Source organism: Rattus norvegicus, chromosome 7 (assembly GCF_036323735.1).
Source record: "Rattus norvegicus strain BN/NHsdMcwi chromosome 7, GRCr8, whole genome shotgun sequence".
NCBI lineage: Eukaryota > Metazoa > Chordata > Mammalia > Rodentia > Muridae > Rattus > Rattus norvegicus.
The window spans coordinates 30,827,547-30,838,168 of NC_086025.1; the positions used below are offsets into that span (position 1 = coordinate 30,827,547).

At 47.1% G+C, this 10,622-nt stretch overlaps 1 protein-coding gene across 15 annotated transcripts in view; it reads left to right on the forward strand.

The window, feature by feature from the left end:
- Tmcc3 (transmembrane and coiled-coil domain family 3) overlaps positions 1–10,622 on the forward strand; it is a 277,437-nt gene that overhangs the window by 46,095 nt on the left and 220,720 nt on the right. For 7 of the 15 annotated variants that reach the window (XM_039079074.2, XM_017594836.3, XM_063263456.1 and 4 more), the window contains one exon: positions 8,404–8,564. The exons of the other annotated variants lie outside the window; for them this stretch is intronic. The gene's annotated coding sequence lies outside the window, so the exon portion shown is untranslated. The remainder of the gene's footprint in view (positions 1–8,403; positions 8,565–10,622) is intronic. 15 annotated transcript variants of the gene reach the window in all.

Below are 10,622 nucleotides of genomic sequence, written 5' to 3' on the forward strand. Positions count from 1 at the left end.
TCACTATGTGGACCAGGCTGGCCCCAAACTCACCAAGATCCCCCTGCCCCTACTCCCCAAGCTCTGGATCGAAGGTGTGTGTCATCTGCCTTGCCTGTCTTTCCTTTTATTAAAGGGTTGGTTTTTCCAGATGCAGAATTCTTGCTTAACTTTTTAAGAATTCTCTTTCAGGTTTCTACCCTGCATGGTTTCTACAAGAAGTCAACCATTAATCTTACTGAGGATTCTTTGCACATAAATAGCCACTTCTCTTTTGATTTCAAATTTTTCTGGTTTGGATTTATCCTACTTGGAGTTGGAGTTCACGCAGAGGTTTCTTTTGTAGCCCTGGCTATCCTAGAACTCACTCTGTAGACCAGGCTGTCTCAGAGGTCTGCCTGCCTCTGCCTCTCGAGTGTTGGGAATAAAGGCATTCAGCTTTTCTTTCCCTTTGGGTACGTGTCCGTGTACATCAAATCTAGGTACGTTTTTGACATTTTTGTCTTCAAATCTCCCTTTGGCCTCTTGTAGGTTTCCTCATGCACATACTGGTTTTGTCTACTTTTCTCCATTCTTTTGTCTTTCTGCTTCTTAAATTGGATCACTTGTACAGTCTTTTCCAAGCTGCATGCTCTGTCTCCTGCCTGTGCAGGGCGGCCTTCCATTTTAGTCATTGTGCTTAGCAGGAATTTCTGTCTGATCGATATTCTCGTTAAGTTTAGCCCCGTGTTCCAGGTCTCCTTCAGTTCTCCGATAGCTACCTTTAACTAACCAGACCCCTAGCAGAGTCTGGAAGCACAGATCCCACTCAGCTGTGTACCCTTCTGACTTAGCATAGATCACTGCACTGCACTGCAAGAGTCCGACTGAGGGCTGACATAACTGAAGAGCTAGGGACAGGCAGTGCAAACAATGTGGATACTTTGCACAAAGGGATGAATGACTTGTGTCTTAGACAGGGTGGGGCAAGTGAGGAAAGATTCTAGTATTCGATTCAGAATTCCTATTCAGATATTCCATTTACAATTATAAACCGACTCCTTATTTTTGGTATTCTATATTTAATATTTCCAGACAGCAATTAACTACAGGTAACTGAAATTATACTTTAAGAGAAACTGCAGGTAAGGAGGCCACTCCCACAGATGTTGATTTAACATCTGGTCGATGGTTGCACTTTCTAGGTTGCTTTTTTTTCCCTCTATAAATGACCATATCTCCCTATAGCAGGAGTCAGCATTTTTTTTTAACTGAAAACCTGATTGTCGGCGCATGCGCCGCCACGGTACCGAGAACCACCGAGAACCGGGCGTAGGCCTGCGAGGTTTAAGAAAAAACACATACTTGGGTCATTGTGTTATGAGAGTGCCAAAGCTTTTACTGAAGTTCACAGAATATATACCCCAAGTTTACTGGGTGGAGAATTCCAGGAAGCATAGTGGAAAAACAGGTTTACGCCCCCAGGAACAAAAAACAGGAACCGACTCAACAGTGTTACACCCCCTCCCCCCAGCATACCCACCCAGGTGTATCACCCAGGTGTACTGCCCAGGTGTACCACCGAGGTGTACCACCCAGGTGTACTGCCCAGGCCAAACAGAAAGATCAGGGCATTCCTTATTAGGAACAAAAGGCTTCCACATGCATCAGCAAGGCTAAGCAGGGATTAAACACTGCCGGGTCCCAGGAGGGTCTGACACCTGACATTCTTAGTACTCTTATATGGTGACTCTAGAAATCTTACTTTCCCACTATTTGGAGATTTCTTGGGATGTTGTTGTTGTTGATGATGCTTATTGTTGTGACCTTGCTAACTGATATCTGTCACTGTGTGTTCTTGTTTTTTGTGGTCACTGAAGTTTCTGTTCTGTTATCTCTGTGGCTGGCCAGTGACCTTCTTAAATGTCTGTCTCCAAGAGGGGAAAACATGGGGGATTTATTTTTTAAAATTTCCCAGTAGATGTTAGGGGAACTCAAACCGAAGTAAGCATCTGGGTCAGCCAATCAAGAGGCACCGTCAAAACACATGACAAAATTTTAGAAGGAAGGGTCCCATTGCCCACCCCGGCACCCATCATTGCCCACCCCGGCACCCACCAGTGTTCTAGGATGGTTCCAGTTCTCTGTGAGTATGAGGCCAGCCTGGTCTACATAGTAAACTCCAGGAGAGCCAGGGCTATGAAGAGAGACCCTGGAGGGAGGGAGACAGTGGGGAGGGAGGAGGGAGCGAAGGAGGGAGGGAGGAAGGCAGGGAGGGAGAACGGAAGGAAGGAAGGAAGGAAGGAAGGAAGGAAGGAAGGAAGAAAGGAAGGAAAGAAAGAAGGCAAGAAAGGAAAGGGTCTAGTTTCACTTTTTTCCCCATCCGAATATCCAGTTCATCTCCCATTTATTATAGAGATACCTTTCCCCTGTTATCTGTGTTGGACCTCTTTATCCAAAAATTATTTCTCTGTACATGTAAGCATGATTTCCTCTTCTCTAGTCTCTCTGTTTTTGTTCCTTTATATTTCCTTTATCTTCATTCCTTTTGTCTACTCATTCTTGTAACTTTTGTTTGCTGGTTGGCTTTGAGATAATGTCTACGGAGCCCAGGCTGGCTTCAAACCTGTGTTGATCGTGCTTCAGCTTGAGGTCTAGGCCAGCCGCTCGCACCACCGTGTGTGGCGCTATTTTAATTCCTGTGCCTTTGCCATATAATGTGAAAGCAGGAAGCATGGTTTCTCCAGTTTGCTCCTGCTCAAGACTGTTGTGTTGTTGTGTCAGTGGCTTTTCTTCCTTCAGTGACGCAGCCTCCGGCAAAAGCCCCTTCAGAAAGGGTTTATTTCCATTCATAATTTATGTCCATCCATAATGGTGGGGGACATCGAGATGACAAGAACTTGAGACGTCTGGTCACACAGCATCTGTAGCCAGGGAGTAGAGAGCAATGAATGCTTGTGTCCAGCTTCCTCTCTTCTCTGTATTTGATCTGAGACCGTGCAATGGTCCCACCCATATTCAGGATGACTCTTCCCACCTCAGTTAAGGTGATATTTAGGGGGTCTAGGCAGGTATCTCTTGTGGTTCTATGTGCTTTAAGCCTTGTTTTGGTCTGTTTAAGTCATTGGCATTTTGATATGCATTATATTGAATCTGTGGGTGGTTCGAACACTTGACAATGTGGAGTCTTCCAGATCAAGAACACAGACTATTTACCGGTCTGTTCTTTAATTGCTTTCGCTAAGGCCCAATAGTTTTCACTTACAGAAAATGTCTGTGCTTGAAGGACATTTGCTTTTCCCAGTGATGGGCATCGAAGCAGCAGCCAAAGTTCTCTTCCTTTCTGGTTTCTTTTTGAAGTCCTTTTCTTCCCAGGGATCAGAGGAGGGGAAGAGACACCTAAAGTGGAAAGCTTACAGAAATGCTGGACCGGCTGCAACAGGAATCAGAACAAAAGGGCCAGAGAAGGGAGGACAGGGCGCTTTTGGTGCTGTTGTAATGATCTGGATTGAGAGAAACTTTGTTTCACTCGGTGTGGTCAGGTTTTATCCAAGTGCTAGGATCCAAAAAGGACAGAGTCTTAGAGTTTTACTGCTGTGAACAGACACCATGACCAATGCAACTCTTAGAAGGACAGCATTTAATTGGGGCTGGCTTACAGGTTCAGAGGTTCAGTCCATTATCATCAAGGCAGGAAGTGTAGCAGCATCCAGGCAGGCATGGCACAGGAGGAGCTGAGAGTTCTACATCTTCATCTGAAGGCTGCTAGCAGAATACTGGCTTCCAGACAGCTAGGATGAGGGTCTTATAGCCACACACACAGTGACACACCTACTCCAACAGGGCCACACCTTCTAATAGTGCCACTCTCTGGGCCAAGCATATATAAACCATCACGGGCATGTCTGTTCATAGTGTCCATTCACTCCCCTTCTGCTTGTGCCTGATTCCCTCAAGGACACTATCAGCTTCACTCTCACTGCTGGGGTCATCTTATTTCTCTCTCCTCAGAAACCACTGCTGGTAACCTTACTCAAAGCAGTGCACTTTTCCCTAGCCTTCTATCGGCCTTGATTTGTATCCAACACCGAGACACCCCTTACATTATGTTGATGAATGGGCCGACATTCACTTAACACGTGTATTTTCTTATACTCAACTTGCTAGGAATTGCTATAGGGCAGACGCTGCTCTTGGCTTTGGAGACAAATGGCCAAGACAACGTTTGAGGTTTTACGATGGGTTTGTATTCGAGTTTACAGAGATAGACCAAAGTAAGTGCACAGGGTAATTTCAGGTAGTAGTAAATGTGTGGAGAAAATGAAATAGAGTTCCGAGTGTCTTGGTTAGTTTTTAACGGTCAGTTTGACACAACCAAGAGTCAGTGAGGAGAAGGACTGTCATGGTTTCTGTTTGAGTTCTAGCTCTGGCTTCCCTCAAGGATGAATTGTGGTATAGGATAAAAGAAACCGTGTCTTCCCAAGTTACTTTAATCGGTCAGTAAAGTTGTGACTAGGGATGCCTTTGGGTTGGTGCTCAATGAAGACCTTTCTGTGAGGGAAACATTTGATCTAAGATTCGGACTGTGTAGAATGTGCCAAGTGTTGTCTTTTAAAAGTACAGATGTTGACGTTCCTGCCCCAAATACCTCTGAATGTGTGTGTGTGTGTGTGTGTGTGTGTGTGTGTGTGTGTGTGTGTGTGAGAGAGAGAGAGAGAGAGAGAGAGAGAGCTTGTGTATGTATACCATGCATGCGCAAGCGCATGCGCAGCCCAGAGGGTGTCCAGTTCCCTGCTCATTCTGAGCCACCCAGAGTGGGTGCTGGGACTGAAGCTGAGTCCTCTTCAAGATGCCAAGTCATCTTGCTGATGACTCTCTCGCCCACTTGGAAGTAACTGGGCAGGATACTCACAGGCTGGGACTTAGGCTTAGCTCTGGAAAGTTGAACTTAGCTGCTTATGGCTCGATCTGAGAAACCCCACAAAAGTTTACGTTACAGGCTCACTGGTCCTCAGCTTGCTGCTGTAGAGAAGGGGTAGAGACTTGAAGGGGTGGGACTTTCCGGGGGACCTTCTAGCTACTGTGGGATAACCTTGTAAAGGGTAACGGGACCCTGCATCTTGGTCTTCTTTTCCCTATGGTTTCCTGACCACTGTGAGGTATGCTGCTTTGTTCCAGTGTGTGCTCTCTGACATCAGGGTCCTCTTTCCACACAGCCCCCAAAGCAGCAGTGCCAGTGGCCCATAAACCGAAGTCTCAGAAACTCTGAGTCCAAACAACCTTCCGTCTGTGTAAGCTGACTGCCTCGGGTCATTCGCTATACTAATGTTCTTGGTTACTGCCTTTTGCTGAGACAGGGTCGTAGCAGGTAAAAAAGAAAGATCGCAACGCTGAAAAACCAGAACAAAATAAAAAGAGAAGCCAGAGAGTGCAGTGGGCCTTGGAACATCAGGTAGTACTGATTATTGACATGCAAAGATGGCGTCCTGTTGTCACGGAAATCCTGACGGTAGATTAGTTTCCCAGCATGAGAAGGGTAATCCACGCGTTACAAAAGGAGATTCTACATATTAAAACAACACACTGAGTCTAGTTTATGAACTATTTTGGAAGATACCCAGTGTCCTCTTGGTGGTCTGGCAGCATGGAGTCTAAACGCAACACAAATTACACTTAATCTTAAGTCAAAAATGACCGCTGTTTTAAGATAAGAGGGGAAGACTAGTGTATGAGACAGATGGCGCACCGTCTCCTCTCGTCGCTACTGACCGTGTGTGCCTCGGGGTGCCCAGCTATGTCTGTGTGCCTGTAGATTAAATCATTTTTCCCCCAAAGAGATGCCTACTCTGTTCCAAACACTTCACTGCGTGCATCGTCGATGCCTCAGTGAACGTGACTGAAAGCTCTTTGTAAACCTGCTTGCAGTTTACATCCTAATCTGGGGATAGGAGCAGCAAAGAACCACATAAATCTGGTAGATGAGTGATATTTTGTGGAGCAAAATAAAGGAGAGGCCAATAAGGTGTTTTAAGAGGCTGGCTGCAAGGGCCTCACGGGAAGCCTTTGGACAGTTGTTGAAAGAGGGGATCGAGTGAGCCCAGGGAGAGTGCATGCCAAGCTCCAGAAGCATTGTGTGCAGAAGGGACACTGGCCACAAGCATGTGGCCTAGGGGAGAGAGACTGGAAAGAGATCAGAGAGATGATCGAGGACGACAGAGAAGGACTTTATTTAAACTCTTGTTCTAGTGGGAATTAAAATTCCTCTTGGCCTTGAACATCCAAGGAAGACCACATGCCCACTAACTGAAATGGCTTTTCGGGGCAGGCAGAGCTGGTGTTAGTCTTGTCAGCGGGAGTGTGGAAGTATGGTAGGCCGCAGGTGGTCCCTTGGCTGCCTCAGTAGCACTGCTGTGCATGCAGCTGAGTGTCCGGTTCTGGCTTGGAGATGCGCAAAGTAATCTAAGAGAGTCAGTGCAGTGTAGGGAAGCGGCTGGAGCCTCAGTGCTTGGCCCTCTAGGAGCTGAGGAGAGTGGGAGGGGACAGACTGAGATACAGAGGACAGTGTGGGAAAGAATGGTGTCTCGGGATTCAGGTGTGTCAGGAGGAGAGTGCTAAGTGCACTATGGGGATGACCCAGAGTTGACCCCGGATTTATCAGCGCCCACTAGAGGTCATAAGTACAAATATATTGGAAACCGGCTGCCAGTTAATACAGTCTGCAGGCTTGTTTGTTTGTTTTTCCCTCTGCAAAGTCAACATCACGTACCCCTGGTGCACCCTGTGACTTACATTCCTCGTCTTCTGACTTCCCTATGCCTGTGAAGTTTCTCCGCGCATCATTGTGAGAGCTATGAGATGGTCTAGGGCAGTGTGGCATCTCAAAGGAGCATAGAATCCGTCTTAGACCGGCGAAATGACGCAAGTGGGTTTGTTCATGAGAGAGCCAGGAGAGCGGAGCCTGGATCTGGAGTCATAAAAAGATCCCTTCTGGGTGTAGAACGTCCCTGCCTCAACCTCTCCTTCGTACACTCACAGAGCGTGCCTTGACGCTCGTCAGGGCTAGGCTTCCGTCTCGATTCTACCACATACCAGCCCTCTGGCTTTCAGCAGTCTTCTCCATCTCAGCAAACCTCTGTCCATTTGCAAGACAGGGACAGTAATGGCCCCAGGGAGCTGTGACAAACTGCAGCTTGCCTGTAAAACCCTTTTCGTCCCCGGGAATAACAAATACCCCACATACGGAGCCTCTCAGGGTTATTCCAACACAGGGACTTCGGTTTCAGGGCGTCGCTGTTCGTAGAGCTGACTTTAAAAAGACTTTTAATTGGTGCCATTGCTTGGGGTTTATTTATGTAAGAGATCAGATAGAGTTATACCCACAAACACACTAGGCTTTTCCCTAAAGAAGTTTCCAAGTATCTTTTCCCCACGCCTGGTTTCTGCCCCTGGGAGAAAAAATGCCAACAAACCAACTTAAAACAGTGCACTGAGCACTCAGGGCAAATTCATAATTTGCTGCCCTTTATCAGCGTGGAGAAAACAAAACTGTCAGTTTGTAATTCCCCAGTCTGCTGTTACTCATGCGAGGAGAGAGCAGCCGGGAGGACGTGCCCTGTATACGGAAGGCACCTTCTGCCTGTGAGCCTCCTCATGCGCAGATGCAGAAGCCTTTAGGATGCCGAAGGGTTAGGAACCCTCAGTTGTCTCCAATGGGCTGGAGAGAGAGCTCAGTGGGAAAGTACTGGCTGCAAAGCCATGAGGACTTCCGGTTTAGAGCTCAGCACCCCAGCAGGGTTCCATGCAACCTGTCTATAGCCCCAGTCAGGATGGGGCACAGCAGAGACAGACAGATCCTAGGGGGTTGGTTCCAAGCCAGTCTAGCCAAAGCCAACCTTTAGTCCCAGTGAGAGACCTTGTCTCAAAAAGTTAAGGTGGCATGCCTAGAGTTAAGCACTCACTGCTCTTCCAGGGGGTCTAAATTAGGTTCCCAGCACCAAGAGTAGTTATAGAATATAGAGAAATGGTTGAAGATATCCCAACATCAAATTCTTCCCTACACACACACACACACACACACACACGCACACACATGTACGCACGCACGCACACGCGCACACACACACACACACACACACACACACACACACCCAATACTTTCAAAGTAGCGACTGGTGTTAACGAAGTGCTTTTAGGTTAGCTCTTCTATGAGAATGGAAACTACTGACCCATTGGACCCTGAGGGAGTAAGGGTAGCAAGGTGCTTCTTTCTAATCCTGTCAGGGAAGACACTGAGCCTCTTCTCCTCTCTTCTTCCCTCCCGTCCTCGGTCTACCACCCCCATAATGTGGGTGTACGGGTGTACCTGTTGAACAGAGCCCGAGAAAGGAGAGGGCAGGGAGCATAAATGGAAAGTGAGCTACAGCAAAGCTTTCAAAACTCTTACAGATGTATTTCTGCAAACGCATCCAAAACCAGGGCTCACCCCACAGCGCCTCAGGATGTCGTTTTAAGGTGGAACTGGATGTAGAGAAGAGAGAAGACGAGGGCGTTTAAACAGCAATGGACAGTACCCCTTCACGTGCAAGCTGTGAACCCGGAAGCTTCAGGTATATGTCCCAAACCCTGTGACAACCCTCGGCCATTTTCACTTTGCAAAATTACAGGGAAAAATGTTCCCCCCTCTTATCCCAGACTGTGGGGTTTTAACGATTGTCTTTCCTTCTGAGCTTTCTCCTGCGCATCCGCTGGTAGCGCGCGTCGCCACTCTGTTTCTTGTTTCTAATACGAGCCCCGTACTTCAAAGAGAGCTCCAGTCCCTTTCTTCTTCCACTCCATGCTCATTCTTGTCCCCACACCAGCACTGACTGATCTACCCCGGTGGGTTTTATGATGGTCTCAGAGCATTCTGTGGTACGGGATGTACATATTTTAATTTTCCAGGCGTCTAGCTTGTTTTAACAAGGTGACATTCCATTGTTGCACAACAGAGTTCTCCTAATGAGAACCACACAAAATAATACCTATGGCTACCCTCCTAACGCTGGCACGTGATAGACTCCCAGAAAATGATAGCAGCGTGGGCGACTCTGTCTGCTGTGCTGTGTGCTGGCCGTTTATTTCCGCATGCTGTCTTCCTTTATAGATATTAGAAAAATAAGATCCAGCGCACGGCGTGTACGGTCACATCGTCTAAACTAATGGACACCATGTTAATGAGGTTCATGCCATTTCATCTGTATCCCTAGCACCTAATTTGCATAATAAGATATTTAATGCCCCCCCCCCCGGTCAGGGCAACACAAATAGCTGGGTTTTAGAAGGCTGCTGTTCACCAACACCAATGGGGATGGTAGCTCTCTGTATAGATCAGAAGGCTGGCACATTTCAATCAGTCGGGTGGGTATTTAATTTGAGTGAGTAGCCAAGGAGGCCTTAGCTTAGGCAGTTTGAGAATCTGGAGTGGGGCAGGGCTGTTCTCAGAGCGGAAGTCTTTGGAGCTCTGACTCGGGGACTTAAGACCTGTACTTTGGTTGAAGGAATCTTCCGAGTCCTCGGCAGCAACCCTCCATGTTTTGCTCCAGGCACACCTTGGTTCATTGGGTAAACAGTGTTCTTCATGGTCCTTGCCAATTTAGAAGTCTTGAGAAATGACCTCTTTTCCTTGTTGTGAATTATCACAGCTTCTCTGAGGGGCTCTGGCTTTCGTGAATTCCTGCACGCTGCCAGCAAGGCACTTATTGTGGGGCTCATGTGTCAAGGGTCAAAGAGGGGGATGTCGTGTTCCTTAGGAAAAAACCAGGACCCTGTCCTGAAAGACGCTGAGTTGGCCTAAATAACGAAGAGTCTTTCCTTGGAAGCCTTTCAGGACAATGTGGCATAGGAGGGTGTTTCCCTGAGGGTGGGAGCTTTGAAGTAGGCCAAGCTAAGCTCCTAAGGGTTGCAGGCTCTGTTACCTCTTTTCTCTGCAGGCCCTCTGATCCTTCCTGGTTTTAGAGTCTGAAAATAGTCAAGCCATCTCCTCTCTATGCTAGCCCGTGGGGAAGAGACTGAAGTCGCCTCATGCTTCAGTGAGATTCACCCAACAGGTCTGCTCATGTCTCCTTGGATACCTGACTATAAAGATGGGTCAAGTGGAATGTTTTCAAGGGACATTACTATTCCTGGCTTAAAATCAGTTTCTGTCGCCAGGAAAGAAGGAAGGAAGGAGAATGAATAGAAATGAAGAGAGACTATCTCAATTACCCTACTCTCTCCTTTAGGCGAAGCACTGATTCAGGAGGACATGTAACTTGCCCAGAGTCCCCAATGAAAGGCAGGGGTGGGACAGAGAATCCTGTCTCACAGGCCTTCCCGATCTAGCTTCTACTCTGAATCCAGGGCACTGGCCTTGAAACCCAAAGTCTTTCTTGTGTGAAGCACTTTCTTCAAATTAGCAGGAACTGCTTATGCCTTTGGGAAAGCCGGCTGTGGGAGATTTATATTTTACTTATTAGTCTTGTGTCCGCCAGCATTCTCTTGATTTATTTTTTCTTTATATCCTGCCACTTTATGAATTCGATATTACACATCTTTTTCAGTCTATTTAGTGAACCTATCGATCTTTCTGCGAATGTACTGAAGATTGCTCCCGGGCATTCAGATGTTGGTAAAGAATAATTATTGAG